Raw genomic sequence first — 18,104 nt, 5'->3', positions numbered from 1 at the left:
ACCGGTCTCCCTTTCATTCCCACATATGTAGTTTTCATATCACATATCTTTTTTCTACTGACTTTCATTCCTCTTCTCTCCTGATCATACCTCCACCTTTCCAGCCTGATCTCTACTCCTGCCACACACATTTCATTTATTGAGTTTGTGGGTGGCAATTTGTTGAAGGGGTGTGTAATTGTAGTTATTCATTATATGTGAATGTGTTTTTCATATTTGAGTCAGTTGAGGTTTTAGGATTAAATAAGCCACATAGTTTTCCTAACCTTGGACATTTGCATAATCAGAGAAATGTCTTGACTTGGATTAGTCTTGTAAAATAAATCGTTTATGAAAATGTGGTAATGATTAGAGTGCCGTGTAAGTGAATAGTGCTGAGGGATCTAAGAAACCTCAGCCACTGGCACAGATGATAGTATTCACAAGGATTTGGGTGAAGATGTCACTCTTTGCACATTTGCTATGTTCTCACTCATTGTTGGTTTAAACACTGAATTAACTTATAGGATACAGTTGTCTGCATCACAATAATCACTCTATCTGAGATCCTGGTAAGGTGGGAAGTAACACAATACTGTACTTCAACTTTTAAGCAGCGTAGGTGTTTAACTTGTTGCCCATTATCCAGGAGCATCAGGGAAGTGTCTGACTTATCCCAGATACGCAGAGATCTTTCCTCAGCAGCAACAACAACAAGGAGTCCTGCAACAGATGGAGCCCTGATCTCTGCATCACTGAGTTGATGAGGGATTAGACGAGGCGGAAGTCACTAAGACAGCCTAAATCCACAGAAGAACTACAGTAAGCTCATCCAGATGTCTTGCCTGGCCTACCTGGGTGGTAATGGGAGGTGACTTTATTTACCTCACTTGGCCTTTGCACAATAATGCACTGTACAGACCCATTGAAAATACAGCACCGCATAAAAAGTCGTATTCAGTAAAGTTTACTAGGGAAAAAACTGCACTTGCATTCATTTTCTTCTTCTTTCAGTCTTTTTTTTAGCATCATTTCTATATGTGCAAGACTTCTTCTGATGTACTGGCTCTTTGATCCTAGTACACTGACCTTATCTGCTGTTTATTTTGTGTGCGTGTGTGTTTAACTTGCAGCATATACCAGCACAAGCTTCTTCAATATTTCTAATTTATGAGTCTAACTGAGCTTGTTTTCCTATGAGTGGAACAACTTTCGACATTCAGCCCCTGACTCATCCAGTTTTGGGGAATTGATCAGAAAATTGGCGAGCTGCTTTCAAACACATGGCTCCAGGGTTGATTTTCCCAGCAGGCTGAAAGCTCATAATGTATTGACCACCCAGTCAATAGCTATAAACTGGAGTCTGCCGATCAGAGACATCGATTACCTTTAGCGTGACTCGTTTCAGCTATTGCTAACCACAAGCGACTAAACATACGTGCATAAACTCCCTCGTAGTTCATATCTCCATTTTCTTTATTTCATTTTTAATTCAAAATGTTATGTTTTCAGTCAGCAATAGAGTGGACGGGAAAAAGGGGATTTCTCATCAATCATCAGGATACAAAGGAAATTAAAATTCTTTTATCGCTCTCTGGGTCACACTAATCCTCTATCTTCATTCATTTTAGCCTGCCACTGCTCACACACTCAGGGGGCAACTCAGAAAATTTTCTTTAATTATGCTTGAGGAAACTGATGCTAAATGGAATGGGTCTTCCCCAGAGTCTGGATTTTTAAGGGTTTTAATCAGTTAAACATGTGTGTGGCTACGTGGCTAATCTGCTGGTTAATCTCACTAACACTTTTTATGGGATTGCTTGCTGCGGCGAGGATTACCGCACCAGAGATCACAACCTGATTTCCATAATCCTCCTCTTCTGATAGAACTCTGTTTGTCGCCCCCATCCCATCCTTTTTGTCAGACTGTGAAACAGCATCCATTTGTTTCACTGATTCTAAAGGTGTTATTCTTCGCACTCTGACAAACTCGGTGTTTCATGCTCACAGTCAAATCCAGAACAAAAGGGTGTTGTAATGTTCTCCATTCCCGCTAGACTTCACTTTATCAAAATTCTAATCATAATGGAGATTAAACACTGGATTCTGATTGCTTTATGTTTTTTTTCCCTTTAATCTTTCGACATTGTTAATTCTACAGGTCACCTCTGATGCTGCTGTATTATGTTAAATGAAGCACGCTTGGATCCTTCTCACTGTGGTCTCACCGCAAGTCCTTATTTATTTGAAAATGACATTATTTGGCTATTATTGTAGTTTATGTACTGTGCAAAATCAAACATGGAACACCAAACACTCATGTGTCCAATCTGTCAGCTATTTAAGAAAAACATTTACCCACACAATTGTAATTTTAAATGTTGTGACGTAAGCTTTCCACCACAGTGTAAAGTACACGCTGCCATGAAATCTGAGGTCCCAAAAGAAGACCTAAAGTTTGAGCACTGCTTCAAAGGTTTTAATCAACACAGAAAAAGACAGACCAGCTAAGGGGAGGTGTACATTTATCTTCCATTTGGATAGGTTGGAAATTCTATCCAAGTAATTGCCAGATATCCCTTTAACGACAAGGGTAGTTGAATTACGATCAATATCACAACATAACACACTGAAAAATGAAGCCAACAGGAAGTTCCCAGAAACTGCAGTTCTTCAGGTGGCCACTAGAGGCACTATCAAATAACGTGTACAGCGGTCCCTCGTTTATCGCCGGAGTTACGTTATAAAAATAACCCGCGATAGGTGAAATCCTTGAAGTAGCCAACGTTATTTTTATTTTTTATTTTATTTTTTTTTTACAATTATTATAGATGTTTTAAGGCTCTAAAATCCCTCACTACACACTTTACACACTTTTCTCAGACAGGCATGAACATTTTCACACTTTTCTCTCTTGTTTAAACACTCTCAAAGTTCAAACCTTCGTAGAAAAATAAGTCCAGTATTATAGAATAAAACCAGGTGCCTTTGGCGGTGCAAAACGTTTCACCGACATTGGGGAGAAAACTTACAAACATACAGTTCGGCACTTCAGAGTCACAGCGCTAGATCGAAGATTTAAGTAAATTTGACATGCTGGAGGCATTACTGTACAGGAGGCACAGCACGAGATTGATTGACGATGGTCTACAGCCAATCAGGATGCAGAACACAATGCGCTGTAAAAACAAACAAACAAAAAAGCATGCAAAATTACACAAAAAAAATCGGCAAAACAGCGAGGCCGTGAAAGGTGAACTGCAATATAGCGAGGGACCACTGTATTAAAGATGAGAGAAGGGTGAAGCAAAGATGGAAGTGTCTAAAACCAGAATTTAACATTAATAACCAGCAGAGGGCAACTGGTTTCAGAAAATCTTCGAGGTTGAAAATAGTCCTCAGTTCCTTTGCTCTGTGACACCAGTAAAACCATTGTGGGCTCAGTTGCTAGTTTTAGGCCTAATTGAATACAAAATTAAGTTAAACTGGTAAAATGTGGTTAGAATAGCATTATCCAGGGCATACAAATGCACTATCCCAGGTTTTACCAGATCAGATCCACCCCTCCTCGTCACACCTGGTTTGAAAATACCATAATGGCTAATGCAGCAAAGGTCAGCTCGAGCCCTCATAATTAGACTTCACTAGCCAACAAGTCACGTAATGGTGGCTACATCCATATTAGTTTGTTATAATGGCCAAAAATTACAGAGAAGCAGAACGCATAATGTTCATCAAAACCGATTAGTTAAAGGTACATATGTCCGCTACTTGACGGACGGGTGGATTGTGACATACGTGACAGTAGCCCAGAGCTACCTGCTTGCCTTCATCTCCTCTCAGCTGAGTCACAGAAGAGAGTCTCTCACCTGTATTCTTGTCACTTTCCTAATATGTGACATGCCCTCCTTGAGCTTGTTTCTTCCTGTTAAAAGGGATTTTATTCTTCCCACTGTCGCCGAGTGCCTACACACAGGGGTTTGCCAGATTGTTGGGGTTTTCTCTGTATTCATTTAAGATCTTAACCGTAAAGCGTTTTGAGGTGACCTTTATTGTGATTTTGCACTATATACATAAAACTGATTTGAGCTGAATATGGCTGAAACTGGATGTTTGTACTACTGAACAGGAGCATTCCTGAGGCATGTATGTCTCTGTGTCTACATGTGTGTCAGTGCAACATATTTGCTTTTCTTTATCTCTTGCTGTCTCTCTCGACTAGCCTCCATTTTCTGCTCCGAGGGGCCAGAGAATCCCCTCACGTAGAGAAGAGCTACGATAAAGTAAGCAGAAGAGGAGTGGGGGAGAAAGGGGAGAAGGAGGAGGAGTGAGTGTAAAGAAGGAGAAAAGAGGTAGGATGCTGAAGACAGAGGAACACTGAGAGTTGATTATGATTTGGGGTGGGGGAGCTGAAAGGCTGTCGGAGGGAGGGGGAAAACAGGAGGAAAGAGGAGGAGCTGAGAGGAGGGGGTACAGGCATTTAGTAATGATGCCTGTGGAAATGGGGGTTTAACTGTATTACACACTGGCTGCTTCATCTCCATCACTTTGTGGCTGAGTGCGTAAGTTCATGTGTTTACTTGAAGACCTGGTGTGGGTGTGTGTGTTGGTGCGCGTGCGCGTGTGTGTAGATGTATGCGTATTAGTAACACACCCACAGGACCTTTACTCTGTCAGTGCTCAGTGATAATCAGCCTCTATCTCTCTGCTGATCCATCTCCACCTCTATCTCTCCCCTGCTGCTATCACTCACTGTACCCTCCACACACCCACCCCTCCTTTCTTCATCCATTTTTCACTCTCCTTCACCCCCACAATCCCACTTTGCACAAACACACACACACGCAGATGTAGTGCAGATCGTTGTGTGTGTTTGCGTGCTTGAATCGATTCAGCCTCTGCCCTTTCGAAGCTACGAGCTCCATTGGCCTCTTACTCTCCACCGAGCAGCATCTGTTTCACACTCCACTACTGCTGTATGCCATATCACTCCATCTCTCTCTCTCTCTGGCTTCATCTCTCTCTCGGCCATCATTTCCATTTAAGTGCATCCCTGATTCTTTTGCAAATCTGATTTCTTTCAAGTCCTTTCCCTCGCCCCGCTTTTGCTCTCTCACCAACCCCCTCTGTGGTTTGTATTGATTAACGCTCAGTTGGACTGGGTGAAAAATCTTGCAAGTTTACAATATATTGATAAGACTGCTAGTCTTGATGGCTTCCTGGTGGGATTTCGAATGCAAAAGCTGCTCACTGGCTTGTCTGATTCAATCTTATTGGCCAGATTGGAAAGATTTCTGTTAAACTATGATACATATTAACTAAGTGCCATGACTGTGAAACGTCGGGGGAAACACAGTGCAATTTAATATTCACTCTGTGCAACATGACAAATCAGTTAACTAACAGGTGACTTTATTGTTCATGTTGTGGGAAATACACAAAAATATATATATATAAAAAGAAACTGGATCCCTTTTGTACAGTATGTGTATTTTATCAATTATAAATGACTCACAAAAAGTCTACATCAAGCTATTTCTTCCTCTAAGCTTTTAATGTTACGGGCCTTTTTTTTTCAGTGCCTTTGGGGGTGAACAGGGGTCTTTTTCTTCTAAAGGTTTTGTTAACTGATTTCCGAAGAAAGGAACATTATCACCAGTGTAAAGCTTATATAAACCAATTTAAAAGCCTAGGTGGATTGGGAACAAGGTATTGTGTGATTTCAATTTGAATTCACGACCACACACGGCGACATTTAGTTGATTTAATGGGGATGGAGTCTTTAAATGTTGTTTTCTGTCGGTAAGATTTTAATATACGGCATCAACTTCCCATTAATGCGCACTTTATATGTTTTTATGTGACTATGCTGAAGGGTATATGTCACTAAACATCTGGGAGAATGTTCTGTTATGAAAACAGCCTGGGGGTAAGATTTATGTGTTTACAAGAGCTTATTTTATGTTGTTTATCTGTTTGGTAGAACTTCCTAAAGAAAAGGCTTGATGAGAGGAAAAGCAAATATGAGCAAAAAAGCAAACAAAAAACCAAACATCTAATGCTTAAATATTTATGAAAGCATTTGGATGCTTCATCTTTGTTACATCAGTGATCTGTCGAGTGTTAATACATATAGGCTGTTTTTCTCTGACGCTGAGTGTTGTAGGATAGCAATTTATTACTCATCCTTCTCGCTCCATACCCGGCCCTGCCGATCATTCTGTATAAAATCAACCAAATCAAACAATCTGGATGTCTGAGTATGAGCCAAGTGGATAAGGACGCTGCACTTAACACAAGTGCTACAGCAGCTCCATGCTCCTCTCTAGTCTTTAGTGAAGTGAGTTTAGGGGCACGCCATCGTATGCTAAAAGAAAATTGCCACAAGCCGAACAAAGATGGCATCCATCAATCCTGTGATCCTTCTGGAAGATTTAAAGATTTCCTCAGGAAGTAAAGTTGTATGATGAGTGTGATACCAGTGCTGCTTTTCCATCTCACAGCCATTAGCTACAGTCGTGAATGTTAAAAATATATATATATACTATATCAAAAACAGTCTATATTAGAAAACTGTTTGACACAGAAGGAGTCATGGCTAGAAGATGAGCTTGAATCAAAATGCCGAAACCTGTCGTACACTTCCTGAGAACGTGTAACCACACATTGGCTCGATGCAAGCAGAAGCTATTGTGATTAGTCTTCCTCCTGTGTATTTATGGCTACTTTTTCTTTTTTTTTTTTTTACCAGTTTTTTAATTTATCAGTGAAAGAATAGTAATCTTTGCATATCATAAGGAAATTATGAGTAACTTATGAGCAAATTACTGGTGGGAAATTCCTGAAACTGCCAGAGTGGATGTGAATTTACAGAGAAATGCAAAAATTTCGTCCTGTTACTTAGGTTATATCGCCTCTGTCAGTGCGCCCCAGGGCAGCTGTGGCTACAATGTAGCTTGTCATTGCCAGTGTGTGAATGTGTGTGTGAATGGGTGAATGACTGAATGTAGTGTAAAGCGCTTTGGGGTCCTTAGGGACTGAGTAAAGCGCTATACAAATGCAGGCCATTTACCATTTATATCGTAAGCTCTATAACCCTTCTCCACAGAAGAACCAGGCCTTCTCTCATTGACAGGAAAGGTGTGAAGACTAATATTACTTTAGGCTACGTCCACACTAATGCATTTTCGTTTGAAAACAGCGTTTTCGCCAAGGTACAACGCTCTCAAAAACGCATACATTTCAAAATGGAGTTGTCCCGTCGCAGTGTGGACACTCGAAAACGCAGACTTTCTAAAACAATGAGGCATTTTAGTCATGTGATGCAGTCATGTGACCAATTAACCAAAGATAGCGGAGGGTATAGAGCAGTTGTTTTGATTGCTCTCAATTTTGACCGCCCTAAAAAAGATTAATATCATTTTGTACATGCTCCAGATAGCTTTTCTTCAAATTCTTAATTCTCACTCGCTTATGCGCATGCGCAGGACTGAAACGTGAGCGTTTTCAGCCGTTTCAATGTAGACGCACAACCCTGTGAAAACGACTGAAAACGCTAGTGTGGACACGGAGCGTTTTCAGCGTTTCTTCCTTCTGACTAAATACTACAGACAAAAGCAGTGGAGTTAATAGGAGGGCACATTTATACAATATTGAGGCTACAAGTTGAAATTGTTGGGGTTCTCTTTAAGATCAACAGACTGGCCCACTTTTAATCCACAAAACTCCAATTTAAACGTCCATCTCTGTGAGTTTGTTTGTAGAAATATTCCTATGTAGTCAGTTTTCACTGATTAGGGAAACATCCAGCACTGTGCAAACCATTTAAATGACATCAGAACCAGAACCAGGTGACGGCTGCAGTTTTGTTGTTCTGAAAGGCCTTTTTTTTATGTTTATGTGTGTGTGTGTTATCACGGTGCTGTCAGGTAGCACTGACTCTGAATAAAGGCAGTTAGTGTGCATCTCTAATTTCCCTGGGAGAGACAGCAAGACGGCTGTGATTCAGACCTCGAAGAGGAGATAATTACTGTTTCCTCATCACCTCTCTTCCTCTCTCCTCTCCACCCCCTCCATCTCCCCCCCCCCCCCCCCCTTTTTTTTTGCTGCTCTTCTTATCCAGCTGAGTGATTACCCCTCATTAAAAATCAGAATAAAACATTGTTAGCGCAGATCGTTAGGGCGCTCACTCCCGCCTTGCTCTCACCCACTACTCTGTCGTTAGCACTCAGCTCTGGCACTAAACGAGCGGCCTTTGAGGAATGTTATTCTAATTCCAATTAGCTCTTTGGGCTTGGAAGGGAGCCAAGTCCCTGAGAAAAACACTAAAGCTACGGGCACGCGCGCACCAATGAGAAGCAAATAAGGATCTACACACAGAAGAACAAGCACACACACACTTGCTTGCATGCATAAATACATTGAAGTGGTGTGCACGATCATTTTCTAGAGACCAAACACACACACAGACATTCAAGTGACAACACACTGAATACTCGGAGAACAGCAGTGGCTAATGGCTTTGGCAGCACTCTCACTGGGACCTGAAGAGCAATTAGGCTCCAAACTACACATTGTAAATCCCCTCTGATTACTGTGCATGTGTATATCTGTGTGTCTGTGTGTGTGTGTGTGTTAAGCGCTGTTTATCTGCCACCAATTACCTCGGCCTGCCACAAGAGATGCACACTGGATAAATGGAATCTATAAACATACACTAACACACACACACACACACACACACACGGGTTCATGCATTCAGGTAAATGTGCACAGTCACACACACTCACACATACAAATACACACTCGGAGTAGCTGTCTTATCAGTTTATGCTGGTGTAACTGGAGGATTTAGTCACATGACCTGCAAGACAGGAGCAGCCAGGCGCCAAAACTAATTTCCACCTTCAAAGACTCCCTTATCTCCTCAGACACCACATGTCTATGTATGTGTGCTTGCCTGCAAGTGTGTGTGACAGTGTGTGTGTGTGTATGTGCTGCTGATGATCTGATGTCCTCTGACAGAAAGACTCGCAGCAAATCGTGTATCACTGTCTCATCTGCATCAACCAGACACACACACACACACATAGAGAGAAAGCAAGCAAGATAGAAAGAGACAGACGGATAGATGGGCAGATCAAGAGAAAGGACACACACACACACACACTTGCATAGCAGAGAACGGGGGAACAACACGAGTGAGGGAAAGGCACATAGGGCAAGTGAAAGATGTGAAGCGTGGACAGAGATAGAAGGAGAGATGATTTAAAGAGGGATGGAGACAAAGCTGCATCTGATTCACTGTCAACAGACAGAAAAAAACAACTCCTGCCATCTCAGAGCCAAAGTTGGCCGAATACAGTGACAGAAACAAACAAAAAAACAAGTCTGTATCTCAGCAGCTCGTGTTTCACAGGGCCTTCTGAGGTAACGCTGCTTATCTGACCTGTGAAGGTAAATATCAAAGGCGAGCCCAGGCCCGAAAACAACCAGCTGGAAAACAGCACACCTGGAGGTACGAGGTTTTCCGACGACAGAGGCGGTGGTGTGTTGTATATTTCATGGTGCTCTTTTTGAAGTTGTCCCTACATTTTCCACCGGCTCTTCAAAGGTCAGACTGCTCCTGCGTTTCATCATCCCGCCCTCGCCCCCACACACCATGACTTTCTCCTCTCACTGATGTTTCACTCATGCTGGACTCCGTTCACCCTGTTTTTCTTTTTGTGTGTGTGTGTCTGCGTTTCTCTCTCAGCAGCGAGCACTGAAATCATAATCAGAAAGAAATCAAATCATTTTGAAAAAGAAATATGCGGAGTTCAGATACAGGGAGTCAAGTGGAAGAGCATGAGGCTTTCTGACCTATATGATGAAAGCACAAATCAAAACAGAGAGCAGAGTGGCTCTTTTGTTATAGAGTGCTCATGTTACATGCTTGACATGTGTATCAAGTGGCCCTACTCTGTGTTCTGTATACAGTTGCTCATGTTAACACTTTTCCTGGATTCACTGTAGGCTGTAATGGCCTAGCAGGAGTGATTTTCTTTAAAATAGCTGCATATTGTAATATAATAAGGAATGAGTTAATTAATTATCAGGTAAGTCAGAGCGGCAACTGTATCATTAGCTATAATTGCCCCGATAATGATGTACACAAAGCCAGACAAGGGCTGATTGTGTGCTCGTACTGCATTTGTGTGCCGGATATTCTTAATGTGGGCGTGCGTGACCTATTTTTTCATGTGTGTCCTTGTGTGCGCCTGCATTGCTGCGTGCGATTTGTTGTCCACATCATATCCATTAGCATCCTCCTGACCTGGAGCCTTTCCAGCCAATCAGGTTTGAGTGTGCTGTCAGCAGGTGTCGTCAGCTCACTGTGAGATTCATCATAGTGACGGGGCGCACCGCACAGCACGACAGCAGCATTTATCTCTCTTTCTCTCTCTTCCTTTCTATTCTCTCTCGCTCAGCACCGCACAAACACACAAACACACGAGAATCACGTCAGCGTCACTTTATTTACTGCAGAGGCAACGGATGCTCATGTTGAAGAAGAGAAACACCGACTACTGCCAGCTCGGTCTCATGATGATTTGTGAAGAAGTAACAAAATGTGATTGTGTCACTTCATGACTTTGACTTTATTTAAATATAAAATAGATTTTCTGCCTGGATCAAATATTTTTGAATACAACCCACTGACTGAAGTCATAAGCCAAGCAACCTAAACAGTGGAGCTTTCAAAAATGTGCTAAACACAGGATTTTAACTCCAACCACAATCATTTTCTACTATACATTGAATGTAAAAATATGTGTACTGCATAGGATTCAAACAACAATCTTTTAAGTGAACGTCCTGCAACTTCACCATCACCTTCTATAACCACATACAACCAACCACACCTTGTCTGCCTTTTAATGTGAACTTTATTGCTGATTCAGTGTGGAAGGTGTCAATACAAGAAACGGTACATGCAACAACTGCTGAAGCTCTTGGCAAGCAACGACTGGAGGGAATGATTAAATGCAGAATAACATTTATATTTAGCCTAGTGCAGGCTAAAAACAAGCAGAAAAATAGCTTCTTCTTGGTCCACCCTGCGTGAAAATGACGGATGTCGCCACTGTGACGTCACCCACTGGTTGTGAACTTGAGACTTTTGGAGACTTTTAGAGAATCCAGCTTTACCCTCTGGGCACAGACACCTGCTGATACCATAGCCTTGAAGTTTAGGTCTCCAGCTAAACAGTTTCTTATAGTTTCTCTGGCAGATGCAGCAGAGTCACGCATGGAGTCATGCACTATAAAAATTATTTTGCTTTTAAAAAAGGATGGAGAAATTAAACTTTTTTTTAAAATAAAGCTCTTGAAATATTCCACCTTTAACTTCTAAGCCAGGCTTATTGGAGTTGTAAGGTCTTATTTAGATCCAGACAGCAGGAGGCTTGACAGCCCAGGAGTCGTTTTTGTTATACTTCTTTGAAGTCTGCTTGAAGCCCTGTGCTTGCTGCGCATGCATAGTAGGTGCACTGTAATATTAAGTCTCCACGGATGAGTCTGTAGGGTCATAAAAAACTTGGCAGGCATGCAGACATCAGCACAGACCCTAACTCTCATCCACCGTCTGATGGAAAAAAATCTGTTACTTGGACCTAAATGGACCCTAGTTGTGTGGCAAACTATACCAACTGTTTTCGTAAAGGTTGCTCTAATTATATATACTAAGAATACTAAATTTGTATATATCATATATATATATATAATGCATATCACTTTGTTTCAGTTAGGTTAACATGTAGCTTTCAATTTATCCGAATCTTACAAGATAGTTTATTTTACTCCAGACTGGGTTAAAAATGTAGGGAATTTAAGCCACACAGTGTAAATGCTTGGGCAATGCTTTCTACTAGCTGTCTTTTTAACTCAGTTTCATGAATTAAATTATGTAAGTACAACCTCCACCTGTCTCCCGCATGTAAATGGCTCCAAACGTTTTTTTAATTTTTAGGCTGACTTTCCATGAAAAGTTCTCACATTGCAAGATTTAACCACCGGGACAATCACACTGATACCTTATACACAAACACACCATGCCACCCACGACCTTTGACCTTTAACTGTGCCACGACCCCATTATGATGATGTACAGCAAGCTCATCATCTCCATGGTAACATGAAGGAGTTGCATAGAGCAGCGCCACAGGGGAGTGTGCACATGTGTGTGTGTTTTAGAGCATTCGTGTGTGTGTGGTGGAGCTCAATACACTTATTGATGGCAGGCGGCGTGCACAGACTGACACACACACTGACACACACACTGACACACACACTGACACACTAGGGTTCTCCATCTGTCTATGTAAATCAATCCTGACCTTTGCTGAACTCTGGCTGTGCAGTTTGACAGTTAATCACTTGATAAGTGTGCTGTGGTGTGTGTGTGTATCTGTTTTATTATGTGTGTGTCTTTCTGTGTTTGTGTGAGCCTTTTCATTTTATTTGTTAGCACTAAGAAAAATATAGAAAGTTGTATACATTTTTATATTTTAACTCTTGAATGTGATTTGGAAATAGTGTAATCCTATACTTGTGTTTGCCTTTAGAAAAATTATAAAACAGTGATTGCAGTCCAACACTTGTATGACAAAACCTACTAAAGAAAAATTATGCATCACTGCTAAAGAAGCACTTTTCACTCAGAGCACTTTCTTACTACAAGCTCATTCATTCATTCACGCATCCAAACACGAGCTGTGTCCTTTGCCTAAGACGTTTAAATAAACATTCACACACTTACACTCCAGTGAATGCATTGGGGGCAACTTGGGGTTCACTGTCTTGCCCAGGGATACTTGGACATGCAGACTGCAGGAGCCAGGGATCGAACCCCTGACCTTCTGATTGGTAGACAGCCTGCAGGCAAAACAGAAGTTTTAAAATCTTGGGGGGAAAACTCAGAGAGAAAGAGAGAAAGAGAGTTCTCTGTGCACTTTTATTTATTTATTTATTTGCCAAGTAGCAAAAAGTTTTAATTTATCATCTTAGAAACATGTGCTTAGTTTTATAATCTCTAGACTTGTCATACATGATGTTTTTGGGCTTTGACAACTTGCTCTGTGCACAGCAGCTGGGGGTAGCGATCCATAAGCTCTAACAAACTACAGTGTTTTATTCCTCTGGCTGCCTGCAGGACTGATTTTAATATTCAAATACTTTTTTTAATCACTGGAATCAAACAAAACCAGTCTGTATATCAGTATTTTTTTTACACGCACCCTTTGCCTCTGCACTCTCTGCAGAAATCAGCCTGTAGCCACTGCAGCTCCAGTCTGCATTGGCTACAGGATCTTAATGCACACGTTTTAAAGTCTGGCTTTAATAACCCCATAATGCCAATTGTATCATATGTGATGTGGGATGGGTTTTTGTAGGTTTTTGAGACCTCTACATCAAAAGTGTGATTTTTTTTTCTGAAAAATAAATTGCACAATACATTTTTAAGCAATAAATTGCACAAAAATACAGAATATAGCAAAAAATAATCCAAACTGAAACTCATATTTATTTATATTTATTTGGTTTATTGTTTTATTTGTCAGAAGTGTCAATAAAATTTTTATGGCCTTTTTTTTCATGGTTTTACAGGGTTAAGTTGGCTGTTGAATTTACTAGTAAATTAGTACTTTGGTTAGATCTCAGATCTTTGGGTTTTCCTTTGCCATTTGAACTTTTTGCAGTTTTATTGTTGTAAATTTGATTTTGCCTTTTCAGTCAGTGCAGCTTTAATGCTCATTTGGGCTGCATCAATCCACAAGAGGTGATACGTACATAAAGCTGTGTTCAGCTGATTAAACCATATGGCAGCTGGTCTAAAGTAAGATAACACTGCTGTGAGAGCAGCATGTCGATATTGGTTTCTCTTGTGTGTGACGAGGTTGGTCAATATGCCCATATAGTTAAATGAGATCTCTGTATTGTTGTGCAGGTCATTATGTCAGTGGGTGCCTGCTTTGTGTTGAGCACACATAGAGACGTCAGTGGACTGTCAGGGGATACTGGTGATGGAAGTAAAATGAACACGATCTGTGTTTTACTCTTTGGCTCACGGACACCGTGTGGAATCTGAGTTTTAGCAGTTTTTAAAATTGCAGGATTGCCACCTCAGACAGAAGTACAGATCTGTTCTGGTCCCTGAGGAGGATTCGGTTTATAACAGAGGGCGTCTGTGGACGTTGACTGCAATGACAACTCATTGACAAGACATCGACAAAAAAGCTGTTCAGACACTGAAGAATACAGTCTGGCATCCCCACCGTTAGCCGGTCATGTAATGTGACTCTATCAGCAAAGACATTTTAAAAGGCTGTCTGCAGCTGAGCAATGCACCAGCTTTAATCCTGCTACAGTGCAGCCAAGTTGTCATACACACTGATATACAGTCACACACAAACATTCTCAGATTAACCTGATCAAGTTAATCTGATTAACACACATTATAAAATCTACTAATCCCTGCTCGTCCTTCTACAGAGCTGAACGCTCACCAAGAGAAGCACAAGTGCATCATCTCCTCAGTTATTAGACCAGATCCACATTATCCACAAACAAAACTGTTTCCCTTCCATTCATTTACTGCTTTATGAAAATCGTAGCAGTTGAGCATCCAGCACACAGATGAGTGGCCTGTCACTTAGGATAAGTGTTTGCTGGATTTATTGGACCCTTACAGCAGTTACTATTTATATACATATATATCACATTTATGCATAAGTGAGTTAAAGCGTTCTTTTAGAAAACTGGACTGCAGCACTGATTCCAAGTCTTAGACATATTGACTTCAGTAGTCAACAACATAGCCCAGGTGTGGTTTTACAGTTACAGTTTTACAATTTCCTTCTTGGCAAACAGCATAAAAAATACCAAAAAAGTTGCACAGTTTTGAAATAATTCACAAATTAAGAGCTTAATTTGCAAAAAAGAACAGTTAAAAAAAAACTTTCACCCAAATAATAGGCTATATAAATTCTTGTAATTCTACAGTGTATTACAACATATTATACAATGCAATGAGCTAAGCTTGTATCATAGTAGGCTGCTGCCCTCTTGCCTGCAGATCTGGTACAGCACAGTGTTGTTGACCGACAGCCTGCACTTACAGAGAAAAACATGCAGTTATCATTGTGCAGAGAGAAACATATAATTAAAAAAAAATAAATGCAATAAAAATAGTAAACCCAATAGTTCCAGTTAATGATTTTCCACATATGTGCCTTTATTTTAACGCTAACACAGTATCTTCACACACAAATACACACAAACGCGCTGGCTGCACTAGACTGTGTAAGCACTTGTGCGTATCTGACATGGGTGTGGATTTGTACGGACTGTCTGCCTTCCCAGATGTCATAAGAGTGACCACTGGTTCCATTGCATGACCTTTGACCTTTCCAGATGGTGACAGTCCCTGCCTCGATCAGAGGACGGTCAAGGAACATTTTCTGTGTGTTGTTGTTGTGTGTTGTGTGTGTGTGAGAGAGAGTGTGTAGTGTTCCTGAACTAGCAAAAATGCGTCCCATTGATTAAAAATCTGTTTAATCTTGAATTATTTATCTTTTGAAACTTTTTAAGGAGACGCTGAAGTTTTCCCGTTTTATCGTTCTTCCTTAGTGAACCATCAACTTGAATTCATCAGTGATTTTTGCCGTGGTTCAGTCTGCTGTTGTCACTTTTCTAAACCTGCTGATGGAGAGGAGAAAAGGAGAACCTGCTCCGTCTCCTTTATGGTAATATATTCATTACTGTCATTAACCTTTTGGCTACACGTTCTCCTTTATCTAATTATCCCCCTGCTACCAGTGAACACTCACACACACTCGCACACTGCTCTCAGCTGCTTCTCCCCACACACCCCGTCCCCACCTCAGCCACCCCGCATGTTGTTTGACAAATGAATGGTCTCGCCTCATCAAGCACATGACAATGTACACAGATGGGAGGTGGAGACAGGGACCCGTGCCAGCTCTAAACACACACACAGAGCGAAATCCTCGACATATGTTGCAGTTATTCAAACAGCCATGCTCACAGACACTTCCAGACGCTCGGGGAGTATGGCTAAACAGGAGGGTCTTTTTTTTTTTTGAGCAGCAATCAAGGAGAAAATATCTGATTTATTGATTTGTCTCCTCCTTTGTGCTGTTAATGGGGCTGCAGATTGCATGAGTATCAGCGAGGAAGAGACAGACAGATGGACAGTCAAATCAAATATCACCAGACTCTTTTGTCTGATATTGTTCTGATACTTTTAGTGTAGCAGTAATACCTTAAATTTGTTTTGATAATTTTTTGTTACCTATTTGTAACTTGTTGTATTTCTCTTCAGAGTTAGTAGAGTTTCATGTTGTACTTTTTGCTTACACAGTGGACATGTCTGGTTTATCTCTGTTATTGTTGGTTTCTGTTGGAAGTTTTTCCTTCTCACTGTCGCCAAATGCACGCTCAAAGGGTTTCCCTTGATCATTGTAGGGTCTTTAGGTTAAAGTATAAAGTGCCACGGACTCTTATGTTAAAATATGCAACTTTACAGTATTAAAAAACCTATTTAAGCCAGGTCTCTATGGAGAGTTTCCCCGTTCATGGTTCAGTAACTGGATAACTCAATTATAGTTCGAACAGTGTGGCCATGTGAATGACAGACCTGCACAGCTGAAACTTTTAGGTCTCCTCCTCTCATGAAACTGGACCTCTTCACTGTGTGTCTGTTGTTGTAGTCTTTTTAATTGATTATCTACTTAATACCATGTCTTGGACTGAGTTCAGTATTCAAACTACTACTACTAGAGCTGAAAACTTCTAAAGCTCATTTTAATGCTTTTCTTTTTTCCAAGGGATGATTTGCAACAGGAGATAACAGTGAAACTGTTCTTCACATGTGTAACATTTACTTTTTTACATATTTTTGTACCAGTGAAATAACTGAAGAAGAAAAACTGCCTCTCCAGCTCCAACCAGTGATTTTATTTCTGAGCTTACAGACACCGATACAGTTATTCAGCAGTTAGATAATATAACTGTTTTTTTCTCTAATATTAATAAAAGAGATCCATAAAATGAGTTGGAACAAATCACCAGGATTACAACTTTATACAGTTAAAGCCATACTCTAAATTCTACAACATAAAGTTATCCTCAGTGAAAAGACGAAAAAGTAACACTGCTGTGGCATCATAATAATAAACATGGTAGGTTGCGATATTGCACCAGGGTTTGTAGTGATGAACAGAGAACGAGCCTTTGTCACTTTAGGCTCTCCCGTGATTCTTAGTGTCTACGTGATGGCGGTAAATTCTGATATGACCATAAACATAAATAACATCAAACATTTCAAGCTGTACATAGAGGAAAAATAACCGAGCGCAAATGTAATTACATGATTGTTGCAGTGGTGAGCAAAGCTACAGTGCCATGAAAAAGTATTAACCCACTTAGTTTTAGATGTCTTAGTTTTTTGGCATATTTGTCACATTTAAATGTTTCAGATCATCAAATAAATTTTAATAGTAGACAAAGATAACCAAAATACAAAATGAGGTTTTTAAATGTTTTTATCTTTTCTTAATGGTTAAAAGCTATCAAAATCTACTTGGTCCAGTGTGGAAAAGTAATTGGCTCCCGTTGTTAAATCATAGTTAAGAGTTTCTGTGATTAACCACAGAAGCTGTGTGACAAAGTGGAGAAGACTAAAAGATTTCAAAACCCAACACATTGTGCTATGATCAAAAGAAATGGCTGAGAGACAAAGTCATTGATATGGATCAGTCTGGAAAGGCTTATAAAGTCATTTCTAAGGCTTTGGGACTCCAGTGAACCACAGTGAGAGCCATTATACATGAATGGAGGAAACTTGGAATAGTGATGATCCTTCCCAGGAGTGGCCAGCCTGCAAAAATTACTCCAAAAGCACATCGATGACTCATCCAGGAGGTCACAAAAGAACCCAGAGCAAGAACTGCAGGCCTCACTTGTCTCAGTTAAGGTCAGTGTTCATATGCAACAAAGAGAAAGAAACTGAGCAAAACTGACATCGATGGCAGAGTACACAAAAGCTTGTCTCAAATTAACCA

This window comes from Neolamprologus brichardi, chromosome 12 (assembly GCF_056152115.1).
Source record: "Neolamprologus brichardi isolate AB-2024 chromosome 12, ASM5615211v1, whole genome shotgun sequence".
Lineage (NCBI taxonomy): Eukaryota > Metazoa > Chordata > Actinopteri > Cichliformes > Cichlidae > Neolamprologus > Neolamprologus brichardi.
Note: the sequence above shows the minus strand (reverse complement) of the source record.